The 14,457-nt window shown below is 34.8% G+C and overlaps 4 long non-coding RNA genes across 6 annotated transcripts; 2 read left to right on the top strand and 2 right to left on the bottom strand.

Moving 5' to 3' along the window:
- Nucleotides 1-4,160: 4,160 nt before the first annotated feature.
- LOC135718441 (uncharacterized) lies at nucleotides 4,161-5,305 on the bottom strand. Its single transcript, XR_010520800.2, has 3 exons — nucleotides 5,167-5,305; nucleotides 4,965-5,059; nucleotides 4,161-4,299 (listed from the first exon to the last, which is right to left on the bottom strand). It is a non-coding gene; the product is annotated as an uncharacterized lncRNA (long non-coding RNA).
- LOC135718183 (uncharacterized) lies at nucleotides 4,295-8,925 on the top strand. Of its 3 annotated transcripts, XR_012337819.1 has the most exons (7): nucleotides 4,295-4,576; nucleotides 5,206-5,311; nucleotides 5,568-5,650; nucleotides 5,758-5,836; nucleotides 6,729-6,794; nucleotides 7,676-7,764; nucleotides 8,603-8,925. It is a non-coding gene; the product is annotated as an uncharacterized lncRNA (long non-coding RNA). The 3 variants fall into 3 exon arrangements; XR_010520649.2 differs by lacking the exon at nucleotides 4,295-4,576 and having other exon boundaries at nucleotides 5,186-5,311; XR_010520648.2 differs by lacking the exons at nucleotides 4,295-4,576; nucleotides 7,676-7,764 and having other exon boundaries at nucleotides 5,186-5,311.
- LOC135718181 (uncharacterized) lies at nucleotides 6,575-11,532 on the bottom strand. The gene is made up of 4 exons (XR_010520647.2): nucleotides 10,994-11,532; nucleotides 8,590-8,935; nucleotides 6,717-6,776; nucleotides 6,575-6,620 (listed from the first exon to the last, which is right to left on the bottom strand). It is a non-coding gene; the product is annotated as an uncharacterized lncRNA (long non-coding RNA).
- LOC135753603 (uncharacterized) lies at nucleotides 8,980-13,638 on the top strand. Its single transcript, XR_012337820.1, has 4 exons — nucleotides 8,980-9,506; nucleotides 10,503-10,603; nucleotides 11,951-12,036; nucleotides 12,681-13,638. It is a non-coding gene; the product is annotated as an uncharacterized lncRNA (long non-coding RNA).
- Nucleotides 13,639-14,457: the final 819 nt, after the last annotated feature.

The raw sequence follows: 14,457 nt of genomic DNA, 5'->3' as shown, positions 1-14,457 counted from the left end.
GTCAACCTTAATAGATTTAATCTTCACTAACTCTCCCCAGAAATATAAAGCAATAGGGGTATTCTGTAATGATATCAGTGACCATTGCGCCATTGCATGTGTCAGGGACACCAAGCTCCCTAAATCCAAGCCTCGTATTATCATAAAAAGAAATTTTAAAAGGTTTGTAGAACAAGCCTTTTTACATGATTTAAACATCTGTGATTTTTCTAGAATTAGTCTTATACCAGATATCAATGTGGCATGGAACTACTTTCACTCACTTTTTCTCTCGATAACTGATAAACATGCCCCCTTAACATGCTATAGAATTAAAGGGCGTGATAACCCCTGGTTTACCAATGAACTGTCTTCGCTGATTCATGAGAGAAATGCAGCCTGGGTCTTAGCAAAGACCACAAACCTCCAATCTGACTGGACTAACTATAGGTATCTAAGGAACAAGTGTACTTACCTTATAAGAAAGTGCAAATCTGACTTTTACCTTAAATCAATTTCCTCAAACCTAAATAATCCATCTAAATTTTGGAAGACGATAAAATCCATTGAACTAGCACCCAGTGACTCTGTTCTCCCTAAGCATATAGTTAAAGACACCCAACAGATCTCAAACAAAAATGATATTGTTAATGCTTTTAATGATCATTTCATTAAGAATGGGGACATATTTGAACAATCATATCCTGAAGAAGTCTCTAACAGACAGGTTTTTTCACCCCTCCAACACAATTCACCTGTTTCTGTAGTCAGTGATGGATATGACTTTGAACCCATTACTTTATCTGCAGTGCTTAAGGCTCTTCATGACATTGACACTAGGAAATCAGCTGGTCCTGATGGCCTAGACCCTGCTTTATTGAAACTATCTGCACATATTATAGTGGAGCCTATTACATACATTTTTAATTTGTCCCTGTCTTCAAATGTCCTACCAGATGTTTGGAAATCAGCACATGTGCTGCCTTTGCTGAAAGGGGGGGACCCCTCCATTCTCGATAATTACCGCCCAATTTCTAAATTGTCAGTACTTGCAAAAGTCCTAGAGTCTTTAGTGAACAACCAACTTAAGGGCTTTTTACAAAATCATAACATACTTAGCCTGGCACAATCAGGCTTCAGGGCCAAGCATACCACCATTACTGCAGCTGTCAAGGTGCTTAATGATATCATCTGTGACCTTGACAATAAGATGAGCTGTGCAGCCCTGTTTATCGACTTGTCAAAGGCATTTGACACAGTTGATCACTGTATCCTGCTTAAGAGACTCCATGATATTGGTTTGGGCACTAAGGCAGTGGATTGGTTTAGAAACTATCTTGCCAACAGAACTCAAACTGTTGTTGTCGATGGGCATAGTTCTGCCCCACTGGGGGTCCGGCGAGGTGTCTCTCAAGGATCTATCCTTGGTCCGGTCCTATTTACCATCTACATAAACACCATTGCCTCTATAGTAGACAATGGCAAAATACACCTTTATGCAGATGACACAGTATTATATTGTTCCGCCCCTACCCTAGCTCAAGCTTATCAATCACTACAGCAGTCTTTTAATTTGTTACAAGCAACTTTTATTGGACTTAGACTTGTATTAAATGCTGGTAAAACTAAGGTGATGCAGTTTACAAAGTCTCGCACAGCACCCTCATCAACCGCCCTATCCATTTTCACATTGGATGGGAAGTGTGTAGAAAATTTTTCATCTTATAAATATCTTGGTTTGTGGATTGATGAAAAGCTAACTTTTAAAGTTCATATTGAGAAATTAGTGAGGAAGTTGAGATTAAAGCTTGGTTTTTATTTTAGAAATAAATCCTGCTTTACTTATCAAGCTAGGAGGAAGTTGATTAGTGCCACTTTTTTACCAGTGTTGGACTACGGGGATGTTATTTATATGCATGCTGCTTCTACATTACTGCATACACTTGACACAGTTTACCATGGTGCATTACGGTTCATTACTAACGCCAAGTCATGTACTAATCATTGTCATCTCTTTGAGGCAACTGGTTTTAGCTCTTTAGGTTTGCGTAGATGGTTCCATTGGCATATTTTTATTTACAAAGCTATTAACGGTAATTTACCCAGTTATCTTAACAGTCTGTTGACCTGGAATCATTCCGTTTACAATCTCCGCTCCATTAATATTCTGGCGTTAAAAATCCCACGTAAAACAACTGAACTTGGTAAGACTGCTTTTAGTTATGCTGCTTCTTGGTGTTGGAATTTGCTCCAAAAAGATTTAAAGCTTTCTGATTTTATTTCACTTGAACATTTTAAACAATTGCTTAAATGTTATAAATTTGAACAATGTACATGTTTTTAATGACCCCTTTGTGTTTTAAATTGTTTTATATGTAGGCTGTAAATTTGTATTGTCTGTTGTGTCTGTTTCGGTGATTCTGTGTAATTTGTGTAATTGTTGCTCCAGGGCTCCCTTGCAAAAGAGATTTGAATATCTCAATGGGACATCACCTGGTAAAATAAAGGGTAAATAAAAAAATTTAATTGTAAGCAAATATGTTGTAAGCATACTTTCAATATATTCAAAGATGGTACATTTCTTTCTATTTGTATATTTGTAATGTACTATTGCAAAGATAAATATAATTGAAATACAATAAAGTATATTTATTTTTCACCAGGGCTATTCATATGGCTTTTTGCAGCTTTCTTGATGTAGCTTTCGTTGTTGGATTTTTACTTTATACTTTTAAGTATATGTCAGTAAACAAGTATAGGCCAAATATACTTAGACATTTTGGTCAGTATAGGTCAAGTATACTTTAGTACAATGTAAGTATATTTCTGAGAAGTACCTAAAGTACATTTTAGAGAAGCACATAAAGAGTAAACTGAAAGTATACTTTCCTATTTTAAGTTTAAAAGAAGTATACTTATAGCACACTTGAATAAACTTCTTTTTCGTAAGGGAAAACATGCAGTATAAACTCAACCAGGGGCTAGTTATGACTGACAATACAAACGACTGCAAGGATTAAAACAGTGATAACTGTGGCATGCATATGTGCAAGAGGTAAGCTATTACACACATGCCCAGCTTTGGGTGAATGGTCTCATGTGTTTACTGTCATGTATGTAGATCTTTACTGAAATGCTAGTATAGAAACGGATTGTTTTCATTTTAAAAGTCCATTACAGTTTTTTTCGATTGCTAAACGACAGTGAGCACAACTGGAGCTACATGTGCAAAACTCTAACTACAGTCTGCACTACCAAAAGTCACCTGAGCACAACTCTTAACACATGGCTCAAAACAGGCTCAGTGCAGCCAAACACTATGCACAACCCTCACAGATAACACACACTGTCACTCAGAACACACTGAGAGGAAAAACACTAACATCAAACACCAATACAGAAAATACAAACTTTTTATCTTTACAGTTTCAACAATTTCACTAACTTCATACAAAGTAATGTTTTCTTCAAAGAATGATTTATTTATTGATTGATTTATCACATGATTTATTGAAGTTTTTAAAACAGAACAATTCTTTAAGGTAAATGAAAATTAGCACAGTCTGGAGTAATTTACGGAATTACAGTAATGAGAAAAAAGGTAGAAACTAAAAGTACATACTGTAATTCAAACAAATAATTGAGGGGCTAATCCTGCTTCTCTCTATAGCATCAGGCCATACCCAGATAGCACACGTACGTCTCAGATACGTATCTGCGAGGTAATCACTGAGATTTCCATTCCGTCTGGAAAACGTATTATAAAGGTCGTTTGCCCATATGAATTATGTATCTGAGACGTACGAGCCCAGCCGTTTTGAAGACGCTTTTAAGATCTTTTCAAGACGCTTGATATTTAGAATGATGGTTAGCAGATGTTTCTAAGATATTTCCAAGATGTTTCTTAGATCTTTAAAAGATCTTTATAAGAGCTTTAATCGAGCTCTTTCTAAGATGTTTCTGAGAGCTTTAAAAGACGATTAAAAGATCATTAAAAATAAATTGCTCTAAACTACATATTCTACACAGTTATACACACATATTATTACAATATATCATTGACAACAATTAAAACAGTATTTTCAATAAAACAGGCAGTTGATTGCGTAAAATTTATTAAAATTAGACAAAGGAAAACATTCATAAGATGCATATTTACACGAGTGTATGCAAAAAAGCAACGTTTTTCTATAACATACAAAGAAACACAATATCTTTAAATTAATCAAATGCTTCCTCGGGCAAAGAACATCTTTTCCCGATTTTCCGCGTCTCCTTCAGTGCTAGACGGACGGATTCTTCATCTGCAGCAGCTGCATTCTAAAAGAAACCATTACAAAAATAAGGAAAAATTAATTTTACAAACTATGTCATATGTTTTCTTTGTTTCCTCAATATAACTCTGATTAGAATGTCAAACAAAGATAAATTCATCCGTATTAATCGTCAATATCGTGTATATTATTAATATGAGCGTCTTTGCGTTAAATTCGTGCTACACCACACCATGCACTTATATCGACGTCGCAATGCAAAAGAAGAAGGGCAAGAAAGAAACCTGTCCTGGTCTGGCGATTTAAGGGGACATTTGTTTAAGGTATGTAGTAATAATACATTTTAATAATGCTGGGTGTGGGATCAGTTAACTAGAAATTTCTTTGATAATAAGCAATGTATGTACAGTAACTAGCTAGTTCATGTTAGATATTTTATTCACGTGTCTGTGGTTATTTTAGGTTTTTGATAGTTAATTTCACTGATAGTTTGAGCCCGTGTAAATTTCTTAAAAAGCTGTAATTATTATTTTATTTAACATTATTATGTTTGCTGTCAAGACTGATATTTATTTATATATATTTATTGACGTTGATATGTAAACTTAACCTACTCAGTTGTACTTGACTAATGCAATAATGACAGGTCCACCTGTTTAAGTATATTGTAAAACATTTGAACATAACAACATTTGGACATAACATACACACATTGTTTCAGCCTGCATCAATTTAGTTGTATAGCATTGCTGGTTAACACCTCTGGGCAGATTCTCCATGTTCTTCTTTTATGTGTAGCTGCTCACCTTAAACAGATACAGTACATTGAAGTAATGTTAAAACAAATTAAGCCCTATAATATTGTTTGTTTACAATAATTGGTAAAAAGTTTGACGGATAAAATGGTTCTTACCATTCTCTATATAAGCCCCTCTGTTAACTTTTGTTCAAGCCTGTCTAGATCTTTTATCAGTCTAGAAAGATGTTGGAGAAAAGACATCATCCTCTTCTATAATCTCCATCTGTAATTGGACTAACAACTGGACCAGTGAATGCAGGTGACTCCAAGATTGTCTCCTTTACAGCTGCAATATCAAAAAAATAATTGAATTGAGGCTTTTTATATACATTTAGTATTTTTTATTAAAATTCATAATGAGCATATGTATACATTGATTTAAAACAGTACTCAAGACTGTAGATTTACTGTGAGGTTTTGAATGTTGGACAGATTATCAAACCTGCATCTGCCTCAGACATGTTGATGTTTAGCTAATGACGATTTTAAATACATTTATTTTATTTTTTTTTTAGGCAACTTACTCTCCATTCGACCTTGCAGGTCACACCATGGTCTCAAGAGGGAAAATGAGTGCTCTATGGATTGAACAGAAAAGGTTGTATTAAACAGTGTTATGTTGTATTTAAATGCCATGAACAATGCGTTTATGTTTTCTTCCTAATTATGTCAACAAATGCTCTCTTACCTTGCATGGTACTTTAGATTAATCAAAACTCCAACCATCTGCATGAGGTTCTGGATGGATAAAGGATGCCCACTGGAGCTGGAAATGATGGATCAGGTCATTTTCATTTGTCACATTTACAAAGAAGCACACTCTAAGGAATGCGTTACCCTGTCTGTGGCAAATACACTAGACAAAAGTATTGGGAGGCCTCATTCTTATAAACATGTTTATTTATTCCAGTATGTCCAATCAAAACAAATATAAATGCTATACCATATAATACCACTACAAAGAATTTTGATTTTTGTTGCAACAGTTTTGTAAGTGCCTTTTTCTGTTCCGAAATGACTACAGCTTCTTGTACAAGTCATTGATAGGTTTAGGTGATGAGTTTTTGGCTAAAAACCTTTGAGTCATATCAAAGGTGTTAGCTGAGTTAAGGTCTATTCAGAGCAGTCAAAGTTCTTCCACACCAGACTGAATCACTAATTTTCTGTTTGAACCTTACTTTGTTTGTAGGGTCATTCTTAAGTTGGTATTGAAAAGCGCCCTGCAAAAACTCTTGCTATAAATTTAGCATCAAACGGTTTTTCTAGAATATCATATGCTGTAGCATTAAGATTTGTGCTCATGGAAATAAGTAAAGTATTTAAACCTGTTTATTAGAAGGAGGTGTCGCAATAGTTATGTCTATATAGTTTATGTTTAACAAGCCAAAATAACTAGGGCTGCTTCTTTTTAAGAACTTTTGGGTATTTTTAAATCAGCCAGAGGAATAACAGTCCTTAAATGTGTAATGTACTGCCATAATTTTGTAATGGTCAAACGTGAGGTCAGATTCTTGTTAACCTACTGTGTTCTTTCTTGATGGTTAGCCAAGTGTCCCAGGACAGAAAATCTGTTTCGTATGGATCAGAGTCAGACATTAACATCTAATATGTAATATCTAGTGATATGTTTTCTTAGATAATGCTGTGAACAAATGCTCTTTTACCTTGAATATTAGGTGGATCCACACTTGAACCATCTGTATGATGATCTGCACCCACTGGATCTGTAAATGGTGGTGCAGGTAAGTTTCACAAGTAAACAAACTAAAATCCTATTCAGACCATTCATGATTCCAGCAATAACCAATTTTTTTCATAACAATAAGACTGCATTTACAATGCAAATCTTAATGCACAGATCACATTTTTTTGACTATATTCATTTTTTGTTCTGCTCTTTTTATATTTACATAAGACACTATTCATATCTGATATCGGTGTTACAATAATTTGCAAAACTACAGTTAATATGAGTGTCATGATTTGCACTTGAGTTTTGTATCGACTTAAGCCAGGGTCACTGCCAATTTAGGCATGTTTTAATTATGACACTTAAACAATTGTATATGTACTTCGATAAAAGTTTTTGCAATCATGGAAACATAAGTGAATCGCAGACAGAATTCTTCTTTTATGAATGTAAAATGGCTGGAGTAGTGATGTCACTAGCTAAATTAATTTTCATTTGACCTCCCCCACAGAAAGACACAGCACATCATTATATCGTTGGCTCCGCCCACTGGTGTTCAGTCTAAAGTAGTAGTTGTTGACAATCATAAAGTTGTAATAACAGTAAGATTGTGATGTCAGACAAACATTGTGCTGTTGCTGGCTGTGGGAAATTAGTGTCTTTGTAAGGGTCGCAAATAATTTGAAAATATTTATGTTTCAAAATATGCCCCCCTACCATGAACTAAACTGGACTGTTGCAGAGACCAAGTGTAGTAGGGTACGGAGTGCTCACACTAGTCACACCAAACTTTGGAGGTAAAACATACTTTGGTATGATACAGTATGCATAGTGTGAGTACCCCATAATTTTACTGTAAACCATGCCGCTCCTTAGAGCTTATTTCTATGTATATTTTAAACATTCTTCATTCTCTTGTGATTATTTTTGCAGGTTTCTGAATTGATGTCAGATGCAAAGCAGAAGCTTATTTTCTGCCAGTTTGGCTTCATTGTGGAAAAATGCTTGAAACTAAAATGCAGGTGACATTCTTTTGTTTATTGAAGCTATGACAAATAATTTGTCTGTTTAGTTAATGTTTTATACAGTGTAACTGTACCTAAACATTGTTCCTTGAGGTCCTCTGCTATTCACATTTTGTATGTCTTCCTTATTTAACACACCTTATTCAAATCATCAGCTCATTAGTAGAGATCTTCATGAACTGAACTGAGGCTGTGTCCAAATGTTCACACTTGTTGTCTTTGCACTAGACTACTTACATTACGTTTTTTTTTTGTATTTGGCCTAGGTATTCTAGTGGGCGTGAAGATCCCAAGCGTGCATGTAGAATTATTCATCCGATGACACACTTAGCATGTGTAAAAATTTCAATCCAGGTAGTGCCAGCAATTTGCACCAAAACGTATTTGTGTTTTATTTACTACTTTTAATTTATATTTAACATTTTTAAGTTTTTCTGTAAATAAAATGAACACTCTGAAATGAACATTTGCTTATATCAAACTTTTAGATGCAGAATTCTTTGCTCCTGTAAAAAAGCTCTTTGTTTTGAGTATGTAGCTTTATTAAAGTGTATTATTTATTCAGTAGTCCCTAAATAAACGACACGATGTTGCAGATGTTTCACAAAATGCATAACAATAATGCAGTGAACACCATAGAAATGTTAACATACCATTAAAAGTCTCATGCTTTACATTCAGAACATGATGCACGATAGGATGCACAAAGTGATATTTGGACGCAGCCTCAGTCTGTCAAATCAAAGAGACATACAGAATGCACAAAGCAGTGGGACTCCATGAACAGAGTTGAGAAACACTGCTGTAACTCATTATGCTTACCTGACTCATGCAGAATTCTGGCCTGGTGTTTGGTCCCCCCTTTCTCTGGCTTGTGTCTCCATCATCATTACACTCTTGTCAGTGTAATAGTATCGTCGTCTGCGTACCAGGACTTTGTTACTCAGCTGTCCCTTCTCCTTCAAGCTACATTTTTGTCAAGCTGCAACAAGTTGGAATACATAATTATTAACGTTTAATGATTTTGATGTATGAAATATGTAACAAAAGCAAAAAATGTATAGACATTCTATTAAGAAATTACCTTTTTGTTGTTTGTTTACTGACCTTTCAACCATATTGCATTTATAATTGATCATCATACCTTTGGTCTACTGTTAACAGGCTACTGTAGAAAACAAAGTCAAACAAAAAAGAGAGAAAAAATGTTTTTGTTTCATTGAATTTGGATGTTTTGATGATTTAAGGAAAATTTACGTAGCATATATATTGATGTTTTAAATCAGAGTTTGTTAATGACACTTAATCATTAACAAACATTTAAAAAGGTTTATTACAATACTAATTGATAATATTAATGTAATAATATTGTTTTGTAACACCCTAAATCACTGAGCGCACAAACGCTACCCCTGTTACAAGCATGAGTGGTTGACTTCATGCAGACATGCGCAGACATTGAAGTACCGCGAGAGTGATTCAAAAGCCCACGAAACAGTGTAATCACGCGGTACTGTGATGTCATACTGGTTAACGCTAAGCCACGTGAAGCCGGACACAAGGGCTACACTAATCTTTGGGCTGGAGTAGCCTGTGGTTTTTAAGGCTTCGTGTCTCATCGCGTTAAACGATCGCAGAACGATTTATTTCTCTTTTTCACCTCGATCTTTGGCCTCGTGTGATTTACCAAAACCAACATGTGAAGTTACAATGCTGACGAAGGAGTTTCATCAGTAGAGGTAAGTAACCAACATTCTGTTATGCATGTAGTGGATCTAAAGATTGATTGTCGTATATGATCATTCTTTTTTTGGTTTGTTTCTTTGTAACGTTTATCAATGCAAGCCAAAATCGATCTGCAAATCCTGAAGGCAAGGCACGTTGAACATGTAACCGTTTTCTCAGCGGTGGTGGGGTAAACATTTGCTAAGTTAGCCTAGACCAGCCCCTGTTTAACTTAAAGTTACTTGAGTTATAAAATGTATCAATCTTCCCGCCCGACTTGCTTGGAGTAAGTTAACGTTATGTAAACGACCGGTATTCACAAGAAGCCTTAAAGTTTTATAGCGAAGTGGTTTGATAATTAAGTTAATATATTTTATCAGTTGTATTAGCTATAAAGTTATTTATATCTGTGAATTAATTCGTATTTTTATCAGTTTCTAACAACACGTACATGACAAAAGGCTAGCGTAACGTTAATAACGTACGTTAAGTTACTTACCAACACGAACAAACTGAGTCTGACAGACAAATTAACTTAAAGCCAACAATTAAAAAAAAAACATTATAAATTAACATAAACGTTATGTTTACGAATTATATTATTTACATGTTAATAATGATGTTAAATGCGAAGAAAATGTTGAAGTGTGCCTGAGGGAAAACGGTCATATGATGAAAATGGCGCTCACGTGACGTACGAATGGCCTCGCGACCACTGTCTATGCTCGCGACCAGCTCGCGTTTGCGCGACAGAAGGGTTCCTGCTCCAACCTGCAACCATTTGAATGCAGGGATAATAACAAATAACCAAAGTTTAATAATATTGCTGGATTTTTTATAATGGTTAATAAATGATGCGTGTAAATTTACACATATTTATTACGTCACTGACATTGTTTTTTATTGCGTTTATTTCTTTTATATTGATTGAAAATGAAAACCTTATTTAATTTACCTAAAATTTGTTTGTGTTTAACACTGATTTATGTTGTTTTTCTGTTTAATATTAGTGTGTCCTGGTAAACGTGTGCTCGGAAACATGCAGATTACAGTATTTACAGAGCCGACCTTGAGGCGCCCACTGATGGATAATCTGTTTACCTAAAAACAGGTAATGTGAATTCATTATATTTGCAATGTTTATACAAGTATATAATTTCACAAATATTAAATATTATTAACAATTATTATTAATAATGTACATATTAAATTATATTATACATGTTCAGTTGTTCTGTTAAGTTATTTGAAGGATATGCATGGTAGATCAATTAGATTATCTTTCTCACTAGCTATAAGCAGCATGCTATATAAATGTTCCACTTAAAGGTGTAGCGGAGGATTTTCTCGAATTTTAGAAAAGAAACGCCGTCTCCGCTTTTAAAAAAAAATGCAATTGCGCAACACTCCAGATTGACAACTAGGAGGACCAATAGTCTTGATGATCCACCCGGAAAACCTAAATTCTCTGCAATACCTTTAATGTTTAATGCTCTTTTACCTTGATTGTTAGGGTGGTGTTCATACAAAGCAACTTATTGCTCATCTGCTTGAGAGAAAGTTACTGCTGGGGCTCTCCTGCTAAGGTTGTCTTAATTCTAAAAAGAAATTAAGTCATTTAGGCTTAGGTCATAGCAAGTTTTGAATGAATGACTTCACAATCTGTTTTAATAATGTTTATTTACAATGTATTTTATTCCACTTACCTGAATCGTGCAGAGGCTTGATGTTTAGTCCACCGGTTGTCTTCTCCAACCTCTGAGTGAAGCCACCACGAGTGGTCGTGTTAACCAATTTTTTTAATTTTAGTGCACAGTGAGTGTGTCTACATAGTCTAAACGCTTAATAAACTGATAACGTGTAAGGTCATTTAAATGCATAAAATGGTTTTCTTTTATAGGGTAAAGCCCATAAATGGCAAAAACTGATTGGCACAGGTAGTTTTTTTGCTCTTAAACCAGATTTTAACGTCTTTTTTGCCGTTTCGTATGTGCGTATGTCTCCACCTGTGATAGATAAACTTCACAAATAAAAGTAAATTAAAACGCTTGAAACATGTTAATGTAATAAGCTGATTTTTATAATATCATAATAAGATAATTGTCCTCTTATTATGTGCATGTAAACATACGCAATGTCTTTGTTTATCCTTTGTCTCAAGTCACACTGAGTGTGAGAAATCATTTGTCCAGTGCTGTCGTGAAATCTAATGATAACTGCAATTCCTTCAGTCTAACATGATGGTTGAATTACACACAGATAAACTCCCACTTTATAGACCACAAGATTTGAGTTCAGGCAGATTAAGATAGTTGATTGAGTTTAGTTGTTATTGTTTGGCTGTTGGCTCATATTATTATTGATTTTGACAATTTTCTTACAGCCCTTGTCTGTCAAAATAATGCAACCTCTGGTTGTAAAGCACATTTTAAACTGATCTTCTTCATTCTGTCACTAGCCCACCACAATCCATGTTTACCAGCTGTGAAAGTGCAGGCCAAAAATCTTCCTTCACCTGTGGGCCTCTACCCACATGTAGATAAGGTAATGAATTATTTGATTACTGTCGCTGTTTCTGTCACTGGGGCAAAATAACTGCCCTAGAGAACATGAAGAATAGCCAAAACTGTGGTATTGCGCTAGCCCTAAAAATTTGAGAATTTTGATGTTTCTAACACATGGTACAACCGCTTAGTACTAGGCATGGCCCAGTATAAGATTCTGGCGGTATGATTACCTTTAGCAAAAATACCACGGTTTCACAGTGTTGCGGTATTCCCATTGCTACACTCATTTTTTTTATTTTTCAATGGCAGGTAAAAATAAAGCCTTTAAATTATATTATATATAATATTTTCGAAATGTATATTACATGTAAACATCAAATCAATCACATGACTTAATGATTTAATGAATTTTGTATAAATACAGTTCATACCTTGGAGACGGTTTCACAGACCATTTTAGTGGTTTTGTAACCTTGACTGTTTAAAACCACGGTGTACCTTAAAACTGGTAACCAGCCCATGCCTACCGCGTAGTATCTATTATTAAGGTGGTTGACAGGTCTGTTTGCATGTTATTGCATTGGTAATAATTTATTGTTTATAGTCCAATATTGATTGTGAGAATTATTTAAATTTCCTTAAAAATGTTCTAACATCTTTTCCTTTCTTTTCTTAATGCAGCACTTCAGGAGAAACCTGCTAAGATGCACAGATTCAACTCTGGCCCATTGTCATCCCAACACCTCATCTGCCATCAGTTTCGTTTAGTGTCGGTCTATTGCAAAAGTTCTTATAAACTTTAAATGAGACTTTGTGTTAAGCAGGGGTTTCCAAACTTTTCATTCCACAACATATTAAGCCCAGGATACACAGCAGGATTTTTGCAATCCAATAAGACCTTATCACACTGTGTGACAAGGATTGTTTAAACTTCAGCAGTAGACTGTCGATGAAGACACCTATTGCATCTGAAGCTGCGACATCTGTCATCAACATGCGCTAGTGGTAAACAAATACAGGTATGCAGGTCGTAGAAGCAAACACATTGTTGATGTGCGATGATCATGCTGAACTTCTTACACTGTCATAAAACTATCGTAGGTGTCTTTGGTCCCAGGACTGGGAAAACAGACGTCTTTAAACCTCTCACACTGTACGAGATAGGACCACCAATTAAGAGCCACGATCACAGAAATCTCCACGATTGGTAATCTTTCATCTGGGACAGCCAAAAATCGTGCCGTGTATTATGGGCTTTAGACAGGTGTAATCTTATAGTATATCAAAACCATTGCTAATAATTAATTGGACAAACCATCACTACAATGCAACACTCACTATCTTACGGTGCGACCCACAAGTGGGTCTTCACCCACAGTTTAAAAACCCTGAGTATGAGAAAGAGTATGTTGTATTGTAATTAAAGTCACATCTAAGTGTTATGGAACAGTTTGTCATTATATTCACAGTATTACATGGTTCTTTCAGCAGTTACTACGTTACAGTGCTCTTAAAGTGTCCTGATCAGCTTTGGGTCTTGTGAAGTAATGTAATGAGAATGTGATCAATAGCTTTGCAGTATTTTGTTACACTGTGGCTGTAATCATATTAACACATAGGTTAAACATTTTATTCAAATTTGGTAAACAAATAGTCAATATAATTCATGCTGTGATGCTGGATTAAACCTGGTCAAATGATTGTGTATTGTGTTTTCAATTTTTTATGAGGTTTCTTCATCTATATAAACATTCTCAATATCACCTTTGGTTTGCTCAGAGTTTGTTCAGATGATTTTTAAAACTAAATGTTGTGAAAATGCAAGGTGTGTTACACAATTTCAATGGATGGCGTGGGGTCAAAAACTATCAAAAGTTTCAAACTTAGATATATAACTGTTGACAAACACACTTAATGTGAGTCACACCCAGTAATTATAATAAGCAGGAATTGCAGTAACCATTAAAGCAGGGTCACCTTAAGATAATCAGCTTGTTGGCAATTGTTTTATTTATTTAAATGTATAACTTTTTTCATTTAAGACTGATAAAACAGTCAGAGGGGCAGTGGCTGTTGGCAATGATGTTCTTGTGTGTTTTGTATTTGTTAATATTTTGTTGTCAGAAAGAGTATGAGATCACCTTTTCTTGTGCATGGTGCTTTATCTACGGTAAGTGCCTTTTTAACGTTTTGGATTAAACGCAAAATGTCTACATTGTTTTTTATTATACGTGATATGGGCTTTTATTAATTATATTTAATTATATTTTTTGTTTCAAAATTAATGCCAACCCTTAAAAACATGTTGACTATATTTTTTAAACAATTAAACAAGACATTTATTTAAAAAATGAAATGAGTTGGAGGTCTTTGCTGATTCGTCTGCGTTTGATCGGATTCAAGACCAAACGGAGATGCATTGCAGGCAGGTAGGATTTAGAATTTTTTAAGATCTTAA

This window comes from Paramisgurnus dabryanus, chromosome 10, assembly GCF_030506205.2.
Source record: "Paramisgurnus dabryanus chromosome 10, PD_genome_1.1, whole genome shotgun sequence".
In the NCBI taxonomy this organism is placed as follows: domain Eukaryota; kingdom Metazoa; phylum Chordata; class Actinopteri; order Cypriniformes; family Cobitidae; genus Paramisgurnus; species Paramisgurnus dabryanus.
This window is presented reverse-complemented; position numbering and strand designations above follow the sequence as displayed.